A 19268-nucleotide genomic window follows, 5' to 3' on the forward strand; every position below is an offset into this window, starting at 1 on the left:
TCTCCTGCTTAATGATTAGTGTACTATCACCCCACCCCTGTGATAACAGTCCGTCCAAGCTTGATTATAAATTTTTATCTTTAAGTCCTCAACTTAAAGATTGGCGCCCTTAGCTTGAATGGTTGCATTTCTCGTTCGATGATTGTTCTCCGAGAGGGGAAGTCACAACCTGTTTGAACCGATTGGCAAGGTACCTACATTGTTTGGCTCTTAAAACAACTTAAATATCTGCTGGCAGTCGGAGATAATTTATAATCGAGCTATAATACAAAGTCTAGGGCAGGAACTTCGAAATTATCTATTTAATCATGTAGGCTTTTCTCCTGTTAACTTCTTTCTTCTAAGACAAATTTAGATGTCAAACTATGGCAGTTACGTTATTAAGGGAAGGACGGATGTGGACCATTGTTTCCATTTCTCCTGCGATTAGCAGTTTCCAAATTTTTCTTAATTTAACTATTTTCCAATTATCTTCCTCTCTCCTAGTCGTAGAGTAGTACGGGCCTATCCTGTGCATCTCTGAGCATTTATGCCCCATTAGGTTTTGTTTTGGCGTAATTTATAGAGCTGAGGGTTCATCAATCATCATTCATGTGTTCGATACCTCTAGTCTATTGGTGTTGCTGGCCTGTTTCTAAATTTCAATTCCTGGTTGTTCTGGGATGTAATGTTTTACGGCTTCTTGTGGTATGAACTCTGCTCATGTTTACTTCGGGATTCTCTCCCCCCTTTTGATTGCCGAGTCGAATTAACCTACTGAAAACCTAACGAGCGTTGACACTGCGGTAGGACCTGTACCTGAAGGCTTCTAGCCCTTGTTTGTCTTTTGTAAGGTGGAAATCAATTTTTTTCATAAGTGTTCTAAGAGCATCAAGTTTGTTAATTATTGTAAGTTTATACTACTGTTATCTATTTGTAAACTAATTTATTGTTCTATTTCATGTTAATTGTTAAATTGTTATCTATCTAAGGGAAAAAGAGAAATAACATACATTTAGTCTAGGTAGGCTATAAATTATAATATACTATTTTATAATGCCTTCATGATCTATTCTTGATCTTCCTTCGTCCAGACCTATGGCTCTGCTTTTTTTTTTCTTATACCCACGCCCTGATTTACCAATACGTGAAAAAACTGCGGTACAAAACTCTGGCACCATGGCATCTCCGAAAACCAAAAAAGTAGTTAGTAGGACGTGAAAAGTAGTAGTAGTAGTAGTAGTAGTAGTAGTAGTAGTACGGGGGTGGGGGGCATTCAAACGACAACTGGTTTAACCAGAGATCAACATGGCTGCGGCACAGATCGACATTTGATATACGGTACTTGAGGGTAACTTCCTGGTTAAATGCCCTCATGGAAAACCACGAAAAACACCGCTGAAGACAGTTTTCATGACTATTGATCCTGACTTTATAGTCTACAGTAATATACATTTAAACAGAGATCCACAACGGCTTCACCAAGAGCTACCATATAGCCTAGGCGTCCCTGGAGAGGCGTGCTGAGAAACTAACAAGTGGTTTCCCATTGCATTCCTTTCCGAGCCAGAAAAAGCTATTACATATTAGTCTGCCAAGCCACTGAAATGCATACACTAACCAACCCTACGAGCAACTGTTTCACACCATTCATGACAGGGACTGTGCGTAAAGAATAGCGTTACTAGCATCACTCATATCTCACTTTCATGTCGTCAAAGCCAAAGATAAGCTTAAGGAAGTTCGATGAAAGTAACATAGCAGAAGACATAATGCACTGTGGATAATGTGTCTCACCAGAAATGGATCTGGGCTTGCGTGTGTGCGTCTACTCAGTCCTTATACCGTTTCTCTATGGGGTCGGGTATGAAGTGAGGTGAGCCTTCGTAGCGATATTTTACGGCCAGATGCCCTTCCTGACGTCAACTTTATCAGAGGAGTTAATAAGATGAAATGAATGACGTGATATATGATAGCAGGAAGCTCGATAGCTGCAGTCGCTTAAGTGCGGCCAGTATCCAGTATTCGGGAGGTAGTGGGATCGAACCCCACTGTCGGCAGCCCTGAAGATTGTAGTTTCCCCATTTTCACGCCAAGAAAATGCTGGGATGGTACTTTAATTAAGGCCACGGACGCTTCCTTCCCACTCCTAGGCCTTTCCTCCCATCCTTGCCACAAGACCTATCTGTGGCGGTGCGACGCAAAGCAACTTGAAAGAAGAAAAAAAATGGAAGTAAGATAATGAAAGCCGGTGCCGGTACTTAGCTTACTCCCGTCGAATAACACCAAGGGTCTGCTCACTAACTGACGGACGAATCACCATCAACAGCACTCTACCGTGTACGAACACTGCGGAGAGGTTTGTAATTGAATCCAGGCTTTTGCACCCAATCTAGTGATTGTAAATTGTATACCACCACCTCTCCTACCCTGCCAAGCAACATTCTGAAACCGGGTACCTCGGTGTCAGACTGTAGAGACTTGACGCCTTAATGATGATGGCTACCAGGCGGAATCGGATCTGGGCTTGTGAAGAGACTAAACTAACAATGCTGACGTCTCATAACGCCTACTATGAACATGAACTTTTCAAGCTGCTGTGAAAACATGGCGGAGTAGAGCTGACTTAATGAGCTCTTCCCGCAAATCGTATGCACACTACAACAAAAATTTGGAACGTCATCTTAAAATCTACCACGTCCTCAATTCAATCAGCTTTTCTCGTGTACCGCGATTTAGTTTGAATAAAACACTGGTGTTATTCATATAAAGCACAATATTAGGAATTCTGTGTTATGTAATAATAATAATAATAATAATAATAATAATAATAATAATAATAATAATAATAACCTAGAAGGGGCTGCCTGGCGGAGGCGGTAAAGGCGTGCTCGGTTCGCCCGGAAGGACGTGGGTTCGAATCCCCGTCAGGAAGTCGTAAAATTTGTTGTTGTTTGAGTCATCAGTCCATAGACTGGTTTGATGCAGCTCTCCATGCCACCCTATCGTGTGCTAACCTTTTCATTTCTACGTAGCTATTGCATCCTACATCTGCTCTAATCTGTTTGTCATATTCATACCTTGGTCTACCCCTACCGTTCTTGCCACCTACACTTCCTTCAAAAACCAACTGAACAAGTCCTGGGTGTCTTAAGATGTGTCCTATCATTCTATCTCTTCTTCTCGTCAAATTTAGCCAAATCGATCTCCTCTCACCAATTCGATTCAGTATCTCTTCATTCGTGATTCGATCTATCCATCTCACCTTCAGCATTCTTCTGTAACACCACATTTCAAAAGCTTCTATTCTCTTTCTTTCTGAGCTAGTTATCGTCCATGTTTCACTTCCATACAATGCCACGCTCCACACAAAAGACTTCAAAAACATCTTTCTAATTCCGATATCAATGTTTGAAGTGAGCAAATTTCTTTTCTTAAGAAAGCTCTTCCTTGCTTGTGCTAGTCTGCATTTTATGTCCTCCTTACTTCTGCCATCGTTGGTTATTTTACTACCCAAATAACAATATTCATCTACTTCCTTTAAGACTTCGTTTCCTAATCTAATATTCCCTACATCACCTGCCTTCGTTCGACTGCACTCCATTACTTTTGTTTTGGACTTATTTATTTTCATCTTGTACTCCTTACCTAAGACTTCATCCATACCATTCAGCAACTTCTCGAGATCTTCTGCAGTCTCAGATAAAATAACAATATCATCGGCAAATCTCAAGGTTTTGATTTCCTCTCCTTGGACTGTGATTCCCTTTCCAAATTTCTCTTTGATTTCCTTTACTGCCTGTTCTATGTAAACATTGAAAAGGAGAGGGGACAAACTGCAGCCTTGCCTCACTCCTTTCTGGATTGCTGCTTCTTTTTCAAAGCCCTCGATTCTTATCACTGCAGACTGATTTTTATACAGGTTGTAGATAATTCTTCGTTCTCGGTATCTGATCCCTATCATCTTCAGAATCATAAATAGCCTAGTCCAATCCACATTATCGAATGCCTTTTCTAGATCTACGAATGCCATGTACGTGGGCTTGTCCTTCTTGATTCGATCCTCTAAGATCAGACGTAAAGTCAGGATTGCTTCACGTGTTCCTACATTTCTTCTGAAGCCAAATTGATCTTCCCCCAACTCAGCTTCAACTTGTTTTTCCATTCTTCTGTAAATAATACGTGTTAAAATTTTGCAGGCATGAGATACTAAACTAATAGTGCGGTAGTTTTCACACCTGTCAGCACCGGCTTTCTTGGGAATAGGTATAACAACATTCTGATGAAAATCGGATGGGACTTCTCCAGTCTTATACATCTTGCACACTAAATGAAATAACCTTACCATGCTGGTTTCTCCTAAAATTTAAGAAACAATATTTCCATTTCCGGAGGTGCACATGGCCCTGAGGTTCACTCAGCCTACACAAAAAATGAGTACCAGGTTAATTCTTGGGGGCAAAGGCGGCCAGGCGTAGAGTTAACCATTATATCCCACCAAGTGCCGAGGTTCCGGACAGTGGAAGCCTTTGCCTACCACCTCTCCAAGGGCCTTCATGACCTGTACGGAGATGGCTTTGCTTGTAATAACCTAGAACATATTCCCAGCATTATTTCACACTATAGTTGAGGTGTATAAATCTGACGCTAACGAAGAACGGTGGAGTGAGGCTGACCAATTTCAGTAAGTTGAAATCGTTTCGTGTGAGACAACGCTTATCCCGCGTTTGACAACTAATACAGATTCATTATATGAAGAATTTGTGCTCATGAACGAATCTATCAATATGGTTGTGAGAAACAACAATGAAGATTCATGTCTAAAATGTGATTGATAGCCTGCAGAAAAAATCTAATGGTAGCTTCTAAGAACTCACACAATACTTTTTCTCCATCCCTCCATAAAGAGCATTTGAAGAGAGAACCTTCAGCAAAGCAAAATATTTTGGATGACGTTAGGATTAGTATTCATGTCGACACCTTTAGAGCTGAGCATAAGGTGAAAATAAATTTATATTTAGATTATAAAGAATTTTTGACCGGGAGAGTTGGCCGTGAGGTTAGAGGCGCGCGGCTGTGAGCTTGCATCTGGGAGATAGTGGGTTCGAATCCCACTGTCGGCAGCCCTGAAGATGGTTTTCCGTGTTTCCTATTTTCACATCAGTCAGATGCTGGGGCTATATCTTAATTAAGGCCACAGCCTCTTCCTTCCAAATCCTAGGCCTTTCCTATCCCGTCGTCGTCATAAGACCTATCTGTGTCGGTGCGACGTAAAGCAACTAGCAAAAAAAAAAAAAAAAATTTTTTAAAGAGTGTTCGAAAACAAGGGCATTTTAGAATGTATCAGGAGAAATAATGAGAAAAAAATTAATTAAAATACTCCTTTTATAACTAATATGTGAAGTACTGTGGAAAGAAGAATGAGAATATCTTAAGGGTAATTATTCTAATAAAGGTGCAAGTAAATGTGATCCTCTAGGTCTAGATGGTTCAATATCCCTGACTTCCACCTCTCTTGTCCCTCTTTTCTCGTATATGAAATTAGTCATAATCCTAAGTGGCGTTTTTAAGTAGTCATGTCGCTACTCACCAGGGTATGAAAAGCTCACTAGCCACAGAACCATGGTGGTCAGTAAGGTCCCCATTAACAGTCCTATCCACAGAGGAACCTCAAAAGGGCTGAGTGGCGCTGACCACAGTCGCATTAACCGACGAGGTCGTGGTACCATGAACGTAATACACACTTGGTTCCATGGTGTGGTCATGTCCAGGTGCATTATCTTGTTGCGCACCAGGTACAAAGTGCAGAACGCTACCTCCGAGCTGCCATCCACCAGCAAGCCCGCAATCCCTCCTGACCATGTTTGGTTTGGCAACCACTCGCCATAACGATTGTTCTGTGGCGGTTCCAGGATCGTCCAGCTGAAGTTCATACGTCTTTCCGCCTCTTGGAACATCTTCATCTCGATACCATCCTTCGTACCTACAAAATGAAGTTACATGTTTTGAGAGCGGATTTCAAAAATATGTGGGGTTTGAGCAATACAAACTAAAATTGTTTATATAAAATCTACACATGAACAGGTCCGTATTTATGCACAGGTCACATGGGCTCGGGCACAGGGAAGCAGATCCTAAGCGCAACAGATTTTCTTTTCTTTTTTTACCTTTATCCAAATGTCAGAATTGCACAAATATATATTTGAGTTCGCCGGCAACAACCTGCTCTGATGAACGATATTTTTCTGTTCAAAAATTATTTACTTACATCTGAAGCTCAGAAGCTTTTGAATTTCTGGCTATACTGTGAATTGAAAATGACATTACCGGGCGAGTTGGCCGTGCGGTTAGGGGCGCGCAGCTGTGAGCTTGCATCCTGGAGATAGTGGGTTCGAATCCCACTGTCGGCAGCCGTGAAAATGGTCCGTAGTTTTCCATTTCACGCGAGGCAAATGCAGGGGCTGTACCTTCATTAAGACCACGGCCGCTTCCTTCCCACTCCTAACCCTTTCCTATCCCATCATCGCCATAAGACCTGTCTATGTCGGTGCGCCGTAAAGCAAATTCTAAAAATAACAAAAAATGGCATTACTCAGACGCTGGATTTTGAAAACGTGATTAGCGTGTTCATTAGTACAAAACTAAGAAGAAAATCATTTTTCTATATCGTTGCAGTGATGAATTTAATTTGAAAGCTTGGCACCAATATTGTGGTGTACTTTTTGTTGTATTTAGTTATTTTAATTGTACCGAGAGGTACACCTCTATGCCGCACATTTAAATCTTGCGCCTAAAAGAACTCCTCTACTGGAGGAACCGTGAACTTGAAACTAGAACTACTTAAACCTTTACTCAGAAGATGTCACTACATAAATCTGATGAAATTTTGTTATTCTGAAGTTTCCTGTACTGTGTGAATTTCTATTTGTTTTATTTGCCTTTCAATAAGAAGTCTGGTCCTTCTTCAACAGATGTCACTGCTAAAAAACTATGATCATGCACCCTGGTGCGAAGTGAAAGAACTTTTGATTTAAAGAAGTTTTGTATTCATAAGTTTTTTTTACTAAATGATGTTCATTTATTTTTGGGTTGGCAATATTTATCTTTTCTTTCCGCCAGTTTTGAATCTAGCCAATCCCTAATTTCTGTAATTAATTTTCTGTCTATCACAGGCTTCTTCCTATATTCTGAGTGTCACTTTTGAATTTAACCAATACAGTGAGAGGGTGTGGCTGGTTTATTCATGAAAGTTCTCGAACTTTCCCCGAGGGTTTATAAACTGCGGATTTTCACGTCTCTTGGCCATTTGATCGTCATCTAACTAAGTGTGTGTCTCAAGCAGGAGGCGAGAGGCGCCTCTTTCATCAGGCAGCAGTTCTTCAGCAAGGTAATGGCCATCTAACATCTTTCTTTTTTGCTAGCTCCGCAGTTTAACCCAAGGGAAAGTTTCGAAACTTTAACTATGTAACCAACTTCTTTAAAATGTAAATCTCCTTTCGTCTCATGTAAAAATTTCATAAATCTTTAACTGTAAATCGGGGATAGAGAGTGATGTACCCTCTCGAGCTCCCCTTCATCTTCGTTTGAGGTGACTACGTTTATTGCTATTTTTCATTCTGTAATGTGGTAAATTACTTTCTTATACGAGTCACCTCCATAGTTTGGGAATAGCCCCTGTTTCATCGGCCTAGTGCCCCTTAGGTTTTAAGAATGCATATTTAGGAGTGCAAGTACTCGCCTCCATTCAATTTGTGTTTCGGGCCATTTACTAAACCTGTTTCCTTCCGCAACGGCCCAATAGGTTGGGTACAAGATACCACTGTTTCAAATTTCTAAATAGTGCCTTGTAAGGCCTGGGATTAGTAGATTTTCGTGTAATGTTGCCTTGAGTAGGCTTGGGAGAACTGAGAGCACGTTCGCTCTTTTCTAGTGTTGTAAAAGTGCCTCTGGGAGGCTTGATACTGTGTGTTGGGAGCAAGCGCTCCACGTACGGAGGGATTTCTGCCCTTGTGTAAATTTTGTTTTGGTAAATTTGAGCTAGGAGCTCGAAAAATTGTAAAACTAGGGGCTTGTAGTCCAAGAGAGTTAAAGTACTGTAATCTTGGATTTTCTATTTTTGTCATTGTTATCTCACTAAGTGAGAAGTTGTTAACTTATTGCTTTTCAAAAATATAACCTTCCATTTCAGTTTTAAATTCTTTCTTGACATTGTTGTTAGACCCATTCACCCCGGCACCTTCTTTCACCTATGCGTTCCACTGGTAACCCCGGAACATTAATTATTTCTATCTTTATTAAAAACACAAAGAACACGAAATATCTGTCACACTAACTAGATCTCACTCAATCCTGGTTCAAAAAAGACAGTCGAAGACCAGTCAGAGGCACACGAGTAAAAATTCTGTGGCTTGGTTCTAAAAGGGCCAATGTCAAAAATCCTGCTTTTGAGCTATGAGCATTTGAAGTTTTGCTTATAGTTTTCCAATTATTTTTTTTTTCAACAACTAACTTTAAATAACTTTATACTTTCTTTGTGGAAGTCACCTTATTAAACGCTAATTTTTCCTATCGTATTCTTTAAAAATTGCCAGGTCTCTAATATTTATTGGTAATCTAACATTATTGGCAAGGGCTTATTTAATGAAACATTAACTGTTCGTTTAGTACTTAACAGAGACATTGGCCCTTTTAACACATTGCAAGCCAGGATAAAACGCTTTTTTTATCAGTTAATATCTCAATTTCGATAAAAAATGACATTGGCCCTTTTAGAACCAAGCCACAGAATTATCGCCGTGATTATCTGCGGCGTGTTAAGAGGTAGCGTGTCTGTTTCTTACCGAGAGGCCCTGCGTTCGACATGTTGCCTGCCCAACGGTTTAATCCTGAACTGGGGATTGGAAAAAGGTTCACTCTGCCTCTTATGACCAGCTGAGGAGCGGACTGATTCGAGGGGAAGAGAACGCGGTCGCTGAAGCTAAGTGATACTATTGAGGACGTTGTAACGATGACCACTTGCCTCTAATATTTACAGCGCCGTAGTCGTCTTGCCAGGCCAAGAACCTTGATGATCGATATGTGCCATGAATTTTTTTCGTATTTTTATGTCCATCATGAGGAATCTGATGTAACAAACGAAAGTGAAATAATCCATCTCTGCATAGATTTTCTTTCTTAAGAGAGTTTCTCAAGATTTTGGCAATATTGTTATTGAGTGGATATGAACTTTGGTGATGAACATGTACATTGCACACCTATCACTGATAAGTCTCCCACATCATTTCACCATTACCAGTCCCTCATATAGAAGGAATTCCAGCTTGTTCTAGGAAGCAATAAGTGAAATTCGGGGGTATTTCATTACAAAGATATCCTGAATGCAAGCAAACAGACGTTTCTACATATCTTACGTACGTCGTAAGTATATTTGTCTGAACACTGCATTTGACTAGATGGAACGATATTTCAAGTGATCCAAAAACAAGCAAGTTTTACGTTAACTGTGGGTATCTCAATCATAGCTATAGGACTTCCAGTTTTACCTGGAATCCGAACTACTTTTCACTTCACATACATCGGGTGGAATTCGAACAGCGGCTGCGTCCCACTAACTACTTGTACGGTTTTCGGAGACGCCGAGATGCCGGAATTTAGTCCCGCAGGAGTTCTTTCACGTGCCAGTAAATCTACCGAGACGAGTCTGACGTATTTGAGCACCTTCAAATACCACCGGACTGAGCCAGGATCGAACCTGCCAAGTTGGGGTCAGAAAGCCAGCGCCTCAACCGTCTGAGCCACTCAGCCCGGCAGTAGTATTTTTAGAACAGTACCTGAAACCTCTTCATAAAAACTGCAAGTTAGTAGTAAAGTCGCGTCGTGTATGGCATTAACCTCTAACGTGGTCGATTCATTGGTTAAATGGTCAGCATAGTGCTCGTCGGTTCACAAGGTCCCGGGTCCGATTTCTGGCCGGGTCAGAGACTTTGGCCTTATAGTTAATTAACCTTAGCTCGAGGACTGGGTATTTGTGCTGTCCCAAACATCCCTGCAATTCACACAGAATATACAACACGCAGTTTCCTATACACGGCACATGCCGCCCACCCTCGCCGGAGGTTCTGCATTACCCGGCTAGAAATAGCCACACGAAAATATTATTATTATTATTATTATTATTATTATTATTATTATTATTATTATTATTATTATTATTATTATTATTATTGTTATTATTATTACCTCTAACATCAAAAGAAGACCGCATAAGCGCCGCTCTAGCGAAAAGAACAGCTTTAGTTGTTCGTAAATAGGTATTCGACCAATTAATGTTATTTGTATGTGGAGTGGCGGTAATGTTTCTCTTTGTTACGCGTTTTCTGCATATGCCTACATTCAAAGGCGCTGTTGTGAAATTTAATTGTGTAGAGTATACGTGTGTATTTGGGGATCAATATGGAGGTCTTCGGAACAAGTTACATGTGAAGTGCAGAATGACTTTCCTCAGGACAGCATTGTAGCTGTACCAGGAACCAGTAGAAATACTTGGAAAAAACAGATAACTTAAATGGGAAGTGTGCAGCAGTGAACTCCGTACGTGTTCATAATACAGAGCAAACCAGTGTGTAATGCTTCAAACGACCAGGCTGCCCCAGCCTCACCCTTGTTTTAGACAATGTGGAAGTGACTGAGGTATGCATTTTACTAGTAACACTGCTCCTTATGCAGCCAGTGCTACGAGGAACGTTGTGAATATGTTGCCCAAGGAATCGGTTGGTTTATGCATTTTGCTGGGCTTGGCAGACCGACATGTAACAGGATCGTCTATATCTGAGAGGAAAACAACGGGAAACTGTTTGACTCCTCATTTTCCTAGTATATGTCTTCAGTGATGCCTTGGCTACCTATGACAGCTGGTGATTGATTTATAGAGGATCCAACCTTTCTTCGAGCTGAGGATTTAACATATATTGTACATACGTACGCACTTACATACATACAGTCGGGCACATACTGTACACTTGGAACAGGCCAAGGACGTACTCAGCTCACTATGCATGTTTCAGATGATGAACGCTCTACTCGTTGCTCTCAGCCAAGAACCAAGAACGCTGATACAGCTCCCCGTCTCGAAGCGCGCGAGATTAGCCGATCGCAGCTGGCGAACCAGGAGAGACATCGCTGCTGGTCGGTCAAGGACAGGCGACGTCATATAGAATGTTCTATAGTTTCATGTCTGATAACTCAATAAATACAATTAGCATCACGATTTGGACTACATCACCGCGTAGCCAGTGCTAAACTATACATAATTACCAAATCTCAAGCAAATCCATGGCAAATTGAGGAAGTTATTGCAAGTTGAATTTAAAGCACATTCTCTCGACACGACCAGCTGATTTAGTATAAACTGAGGACTAGGCGACACCACATACATCATGTACTGTGAAACGCACATGTGAATAATTACTTTGAGTTTATTTAAAACTGTGGCCAGTAAAATTTTCATTTAAAACTGTGCCAAGTGAATAATTTCTTTTCAGAACTGTGTCAAGTGACATGTTTTTTTGAAAACCTTTAAAAACGGTGTCAAGTGAATTTTGCTTTTGAGTGCGCGTTTGATCCCATTAACATTCGAACCGCAGAATAATCCATTTTCATAAGTGCAGCTATAGTAAAGAAATGTTCTTGATAGATTCTATTGACATTCTACACGGTATAACCACATTTCTTTACTCCATTTACGGGAACCGTTCAAACCATTCAATTTAATTTCAGACTACTCCAATGATCAGTCGAGAGTTTACAATCGTACCGAATGAGTCAACCGAGGAACTTAAGATTCGTCTGCGGTCTGCCAGAACTTCCAGAACTTCTAGTTGTCGTGGAAATTCACGTGATGCCATGAAACAGAGAGGTGACCTATGGTGTGGGGAAAAGTACCAGCAGCGAGGGACATCGCCTGCATAACACAAACGACATTCACTCCTATTTTCTAACTCAGGTTGTATTCAAGGTGATATGCAACTTGTCTTCTTTTATGCATGAAATGAAATGGCGTATGGCTTTTAGTGCCGGGAGTGTCCGAGGACATGTTCGGCTCGCCAAGTGCAGCTCTTTCGATTTGACACCCGTAGGCGACCTGCGCGTCGTGATGAGGATGAAATGATAATGAAGACAACACATACACCCAGCCCCCGTGCCAGAGAAATTAACCAATGGTGGTTAAAATTCCCGACCCTGCCGGGAATCGAACCCGGGACCCCTGTGACCAAAGGCCAGCACGCTAACCATTTAGCCATGGAGCTGGACTCTTTTATGAATAAACAAACAGTTCAATTTAAAATGTTTATTTCGAAAACCTCTCTCTCTGTACGCATTCCAAGCATGGACCGTACACGCCTGCGTAAATCCATGCTCTTCAAGAAAGCTAAGTACGGACGTTCCTGGTATAATACATTAGATACATTCATACATACATACATACATACATACATACGTACATACATACATACATACATACAGGTGCTCCACGCATTAACGATTTCTGTGGTCATCGTCTACCAATAGTCTGTCTTATGGACTTCATGAACAATGAATCAGTTTACTTCAATAAAAATGGAGAAATCCGGTGGTAATATAAATTACTTTGGTAAAGTAAAGTCGTGTCCTCATCCTGGGGTGGTGCAGCTCTTTTCAGGCACACCCCCATTGGAGGAGAGCTGCATGTACCATTTCTGGCAGTACCGGAAATCAAACCCGGGCTCCCGAGGACGGCAGCTAATAGTGCTAAACGTTACGCTGCGGAGGAGGACAATTACTTTCGTAAACACAATGTACTTCAGCCAATTAAATACTTTTACTTGCTCTTCGAATATTTGAAATTACAGAAAGAACACACAGTTGTTCTTCACAGTACTGTGACCGTTCACAACATCACCTATGGTATGTCATGATATCCAGGAGATGAAATATGCCGTTTTCCGCGTCATTCTACGATAAAAACTGCCCAAGTTAGAATTTTTCTGCCCGCACCAGGACTCGATTTGCAGTATCCAGAGTCGCGCGACCGAGCTCTAGTTGCTGGTAATTAGCAGCAAGGCGGTGCAAGAGCGCTTGTACTCGAAGTTTTCTCACTCCAACCACGAGCGAGATGAAAGAGACGCGTTATCACGTGACAGAGAATCTAGGTCACTAGCTGAGCCCAGAGAGTATATCCAACGTGAAAACTAACATTATACCCTGTTTTCCTCGCTCATCCACCAGTGCCAACTTATCGCGTTCAGCTGTTTTATTTCTGTTCATTTTTATAAATCGCAAAATACCCAATGTATAATTAAGCGCAAACATTCATTTGAATCAGGGAATTTTACGCATAATTATGAGACCGAAAAGTGCTCTACTTAACTGACAGAGCGGTAACTACGCTGTAAACAAGGGCGCGTCTTAATGACTAACAGATGTTGGACCCTAACCGTAACAGCGAACACAAGGAATCCCCTGTGCTCGTCATCATTCACCGCCAGAGACTAAAGGACGCTTTTGAGATTGCTTGAGAATCTACGAAGCTATTTCAAAAACAGTCACTCAGTGGAGATGGGAATACATGAGCTACATTTTGATACCCTGTTCGTCACTATACGTTGCGTATTAACGGACCAACGTGTGAGAAAGGATTGCATTTTTTCCCCACCCTCAGCATTCGGGTCTCTAGCGTAGCGCGCCTATATATTCAAGAGCTGAGAAGGAGACACTACCCAGTGCATTTTCAGTGTAGCGCCAGTACGGTAGTATATCGTCGTGGTTTGTGTGTGAGTCGTTTGTGAAGAAATAATCTTGTAATTTGAGCAGTGTAATACAGTGATTCATTAAAGTCTGTGAGTATGTGGAAATAATCACCCTCTGAGTGAGATGTTAGCGTGTACAGTGTGCCGCAAATTAATAAATAGGAACGGTACGAAACCGTAATAACCGATGTCCGTGTGTAGAAAAGGTCGTACATCGAGCCTCCTATGTGTCTAAGTTAATACGGCTCAGTTAACATATATAGGGACGTACTTAGCGAAGTGGGTGGAGCGAACGTGCTTGATATCAATATGAATTACCAAGAAAGTCAGTGAACGGCTCAGTGTAGACATAATTGAGGACAGCGCCACGTTAAAGTAATCCGTAGTGCAGTTGAGAGCTCGACTCACGGCTAAGTACATTAGAACAGGCCTGAACTAGTATCATGAATACGAGAATGCTAATACATTAGTGGCCTAACCACTGTCGTTTCTAGGGAAACTAGTGAAATTTCTGGGCCTATAATCGCTGCCTACAAGAAGAATAGATAAATGAGAAGGGATTAATGTCGGGCTTCTGGGACATTACCGACATTGGGTTGGAATGCTCGTGCTATTGAGCAAATCCAACCATATGTTCAAATTGTGGTGTGTAATAAACTAACGCATTCACTTGAGATAATTTCCCCTCATTTACATGTCTACGAGAACGCCGGAGTGAACGCCGACGTCCAGCTGAATGCCAGAATTTTGCCTGTGTACCGGAGTGAACGAGTCACCTAGCTGTTTGCCGGAATTTCGCCTGGTAGCCGAGAACGTCTGGAACGTCGCTGTCATGTGTATGACCTGCCAGGAAGTCATCATGGGTCTTCACATCGCCGATGACGTGATGCAAGCAGCTTAAGCCCATGGAGTGCCCTCCTGTAAAGCTGTGAACGTGGTATCCAGAAGGCTGAGTACATTTCCAAGTATTTATATCTTTGAAGGTCGTGTCCCATTGTAAATATGTAGATTTTCACTGAGATGTAACGTAGACTGCAAGCACGCCATTTCAGAGGGATAATAATTATAATTTCATTTTTATTTGAGTCTTTTATAGAATACTTTCATCATGGTTTTGGGACGACCATATTTTACTTCCATCCTTGTATAAGGGTTCGATAATGCATGACGTAATTATAAGGACCTTGGCTTAATTAAGTGTGAAGCGCTGTCAAGTAGAGAAGGCTTAAATATTCTGTAAAAATGACCCCAGTTATCGTCTTTCCATAGCATATTCGAGTCATCAATATTTTTCAGTGATTCATTTTTTTGGTGCGCTTCACCTGGTAGAGATCCCTCCTAATTAGTAACTAAGGCACGTGGAACAAGGCATCGAGACAGTGGGTATCTTACATCGCTAATTAGTTCGCGAATGCGCAAGTTAATTTGGACCCTGGTGGCAGGAGATCATCATTAAATCTGCATCGTGGTCAATGTACCGAGAGGAAATGAAATGGCTGAACAGGCTGTAGCCATAATATATAGTGTGAAATGAAAATGTGAAGTTCCCTTGGAATCTGTCATTAAGACACGCGAGGCGCATATCGCGATGTGAATATGTTGATTACGGCCGGATATAGGGCCGGGATTTGTTGTGATGCCATGGTGGCCAGTATTGAAAGAAGTGAATAGATTATTTGCCGTGAAGCCATTGTCCGAGAAGGCTTAGTGGACCGCTCTTTGGAAGTGTGTCACGGGCAGCTAACAGCTGGAGTTTTATGAGCCCCTTTAAACGGGGGAGTGAAGGCGTTTTCTTCAGTGAAATAGAACAGATACAATTGGCGAGTTTCTTTCCTTTCGGCACAGAGGTTACGTGTGTTAATTTAAATAGAGCCAACGTCGCAGAGATCCCAAATGAGCATTAAAGGAAGGATCCCTCCAATTTCTTTCTTAATTACTTATAGCGTATAGGGAATTCCAGGTCAGATATACCCTGTCTCAGAAAGTCCTGAGTTCATTGCAGGAGACGGTAAAGCTTACTGTCACAAGCGGCATGTGACTAAGGCCACCTGCGGTCCATTGTGTGTATGTGAAATGTATATACACTGACTGACAGAGCAAATGCAACACCAAGAAGGAGTGGTTAGAACTTTATGCCAATTGCAGGGTAGACTGATGTCACTGAGGTATGCTCATGATGTGAAATGCGCCGCTGTGCTGCGCACGTAGCGAACGATAAATGGGACACGGCGTTGGCGAATGGCCCAATTCGTACCGTGATTTCTCAGCCGACAGTCATTGTAGAACGTGTTGTCGTGTGCCACAGGACACGTGTATATCTAAGAATGCCAGGCCGCCGTCAACGGAGGCATTTCCAGCAGACAGACGACTTTACGAGGGGTATGGTGATCGGGCTTGGAAGGGCAGGTTGGTCGCTTCGTCAAATCGCAGCCGATACCCATAGGGATGTGTCCACGGTGCAGCGCCTGTGGCGAAGATGGTTGGCGCAGGGACATGTGGCACGTGCGAGGGGTCCAGGCGCAGCCCGAGTGACGTCAGCACGCGAGGATCGGCGCATCCGCCGCCAAGCGGTGGCAGCCCCGCACGCCACGTCAACCGCCATTCTTCAGCATGTGCAAGACACCTTGGCTGTTCCAATATCGACCAGAACAATTTCCCGTCGATTGGTTGAAGGAGGCCTGCACACCCGGCGTCCACTCAGAAGACTACCATTGACTCCACAGCATAGACGTGCACGCCTGGCATGGTGCCGGGCTAGAGCGACTTGGATGAGGGAATGGCGGAACGTCGTGTTCTCCGATGAGTCACGCTTCTGTTCTGTCAGTGATAGTCACCGCAGACGAGTGTGGCGTCGGCGTGGAGAAAGGTCAAATCCGGCAGTAACGGTGGAGCGCCCTACCGCTAGACAACGCGGCATCATGGTTTGGGGCGCTATTGCGTATGATTCCACGTCACCTCTAGTGCGTATTCAAGGCACGTTAAATGCCCACCGCTACGTCCAGCATGTGCTGCGGCCGATGGCACTCCCGTACCTTCAGGGGCTGCCCAATGCTCTGTTTCAGCAGGATAATGCCCGCCCACACACTGCTCGCATCTCCCAACAGGCTCTACGAGGTGTACAGATGCTTCCGTGGCTAGCGTACTCTCCGGATCTCTCACCAATCGAACACGCGTGGGATCTCATTGGACGCCGTTTGCAAACTCTGCCCCAGCCTCGTACAGACGACCAACTGTGGCAAATGGTTGACAGAGAATGGAGAACCATCCCTCAGGACACCATCCGCACTCTTATTGACTCTGTACCTCGACGTGTTTCTGCGTGCATCGCCGCTCGCGGTGGTCCTACATCCTACTGAGTCGATGCCGTGCGCATTGTGTTACCTGCATATCGGTTTGAAATAAACATCAATTATTCTTCCGTACCGACTCTGTTTTTTCCCCAACTTTCATCCCTTTCGAACCACTCCTCCCTGGTGTTGCATTTGCTCTGTCAGTCAGTGTATTCTTGCCCTTTTCTTGCAGAAAGTGTTATAATGATATGTTTATAATGTTTTGGTATTGAAGTCGCTAAGTGCTTGTCCATAGGTAACATCGTTGAGTAAATAATGTCCTGATATATGTGTTGATAAAATCCTAATGAAATGAGCGTGTTTATTATGCTGCATATTTGGCAACGTTTAACTTAAGGAAGGGTTGTAACGCGACTTTCAAAGGATTGGGAGTGTAAATTGCCTATTTCAGTTCATACGATACTAGCAAACTTATATCATAATTTGATGCAAATTGAATATATTAATTCTTGGCAGGTAAACAGATTTACAGCGGGGTGTGTCCATAATGATTAAATATGTGTGTGATCTAATATAAGTGTAGAGTCAAATAATTAGAGGGAAAACGCCTCTCTAAGTCTGAGGTAGTGTAATAGTTCGAGAGGGAACGCCTTCTTAAGTTTGAATATTTAAACGTATAATGAAGTGTAGAAAAAGACTACCGAACATTTAAACGTCAAGATCGCCCAAGTTACTGTATGTAAGGTGTTTGTATGGCACACCCATGTAAATAATGTGTTTCACTAGTATAAGTAAAAATTTGTTATACAAGATATAGTTTCTCTTCTCATTAGTAATGAAATGGTATTCCTCTCATAATTAACTTTTCCCCCTACTATAGAAACTATTACTAAAGAACTTATCGCCCCATCGGACAGTCCATAGACCCGAAAATGCGAAACCTGCTCGGCTAGCGAATTATTCTAGTAGGGGAGGGTGAAGCTTCGACAAACGGGCTGAGTTCGAGGCTCACCGATGGTGTTCCATTCTAACATCATATTTATGAACAATGGTAACTGGTTCATGTACTGATGCCTTGGAAAGGTACAGTACGAAATTAATAACTTGTGTGTTATATTGTATAAAACCAAACCAAACCAAACCCCATGACACTACAGCCCTTGAGGGGCCTTGGCCGACCAAGCGACCGCTGCTCAGCCCGAAGGCCTGCAGATTACGAGGTGTCGTGTGGTCAGCACGACGAATCCTCTCGGCCGTTATTCTTGACTTTCTAGACCGGGGCCGCCATCTCACCGTCAGATAGCTCCTCAATTCTAATCACGTAGGCTGAGTGGACCTCGAACCAGCCCTCAGGTCCAGGTAAAAATCCCTGACGTGGCCGGTAATCGAACCCGGGGCCTCCGAGTAAGAGGCAGGCACGCTACCCCTACACCACGGGGCCGGCGTTATATTGTATAATCAAGTTTTAAAACTCCATGTTAATTCCGTATTGAACCGAGAATCTAATGGAAATCTAATAGGCGGACCTTTCTTGTTCCCATTAGATTATATTGCATAAATCATAAATTTACAATCTGCATAAAAGGAGGCCGATCGAGCACTTTTCGAGCACAAAACAACCACCAAAATGAGAGACACTTACTTTTCTTTCGAATACATAAGGCGTGAACCTGATAAAAATGTGCTTACCGTTTTCGATGGATGAGAATGGAAGTAAAGTAAAAGTATTAGCAACTAGCGTACGATTCTGCAGGTTGGCGTACCGTAACCAGCTTTGACCTGGAAACAGTTTCTCGTGTCTATTTGCTCTTTCGAAGGTCCTATTCTTCAGGACTGGTGATGCAAGTCTATACATTTGTAAAGTAGGTAGAACTAGCATGATAGCTTCAGCGTCTCCAAATAGCTGTGTTTTATTGTACAGATCCGTACCATTATGAGTCACCACCATGACTCTATCGATAGTATAAGGTCTTCGATTTCGAAGTCTCTCCATAGTAACATTGTCCTGATAAGAGACGAATAGATAGTCAGAGCACAGGTACTTAGCACTGTCCTTGGTCCCAGGAGTGAGCATGAGTGGACAAGGAGGTGTGTCGAACATGGCTCGTAAGATCTGTACCGCCCAGTTGCTGTCGTCGGCTAGCAGATGAAGACAGTGGCAGCGGGAGAAGGCGTCGTGAACCAGTGATGTCACTGTAGTGAGGGGCACATCCAC

Source organism: Anabrus simplex, chromosome 1 (genome assembly GCF_040414725.1).
Source record: "Anabrus simplex isolate iqAnaSimp1 chromosome 1, ASM4041472v1, whole genome shotgun sequence".
NCBI lineage: Eukaryota > Metazoa > Arthropoda > Insecta > Orthoptera > Tettigoniidae > Anabrus > Anabrus simplex.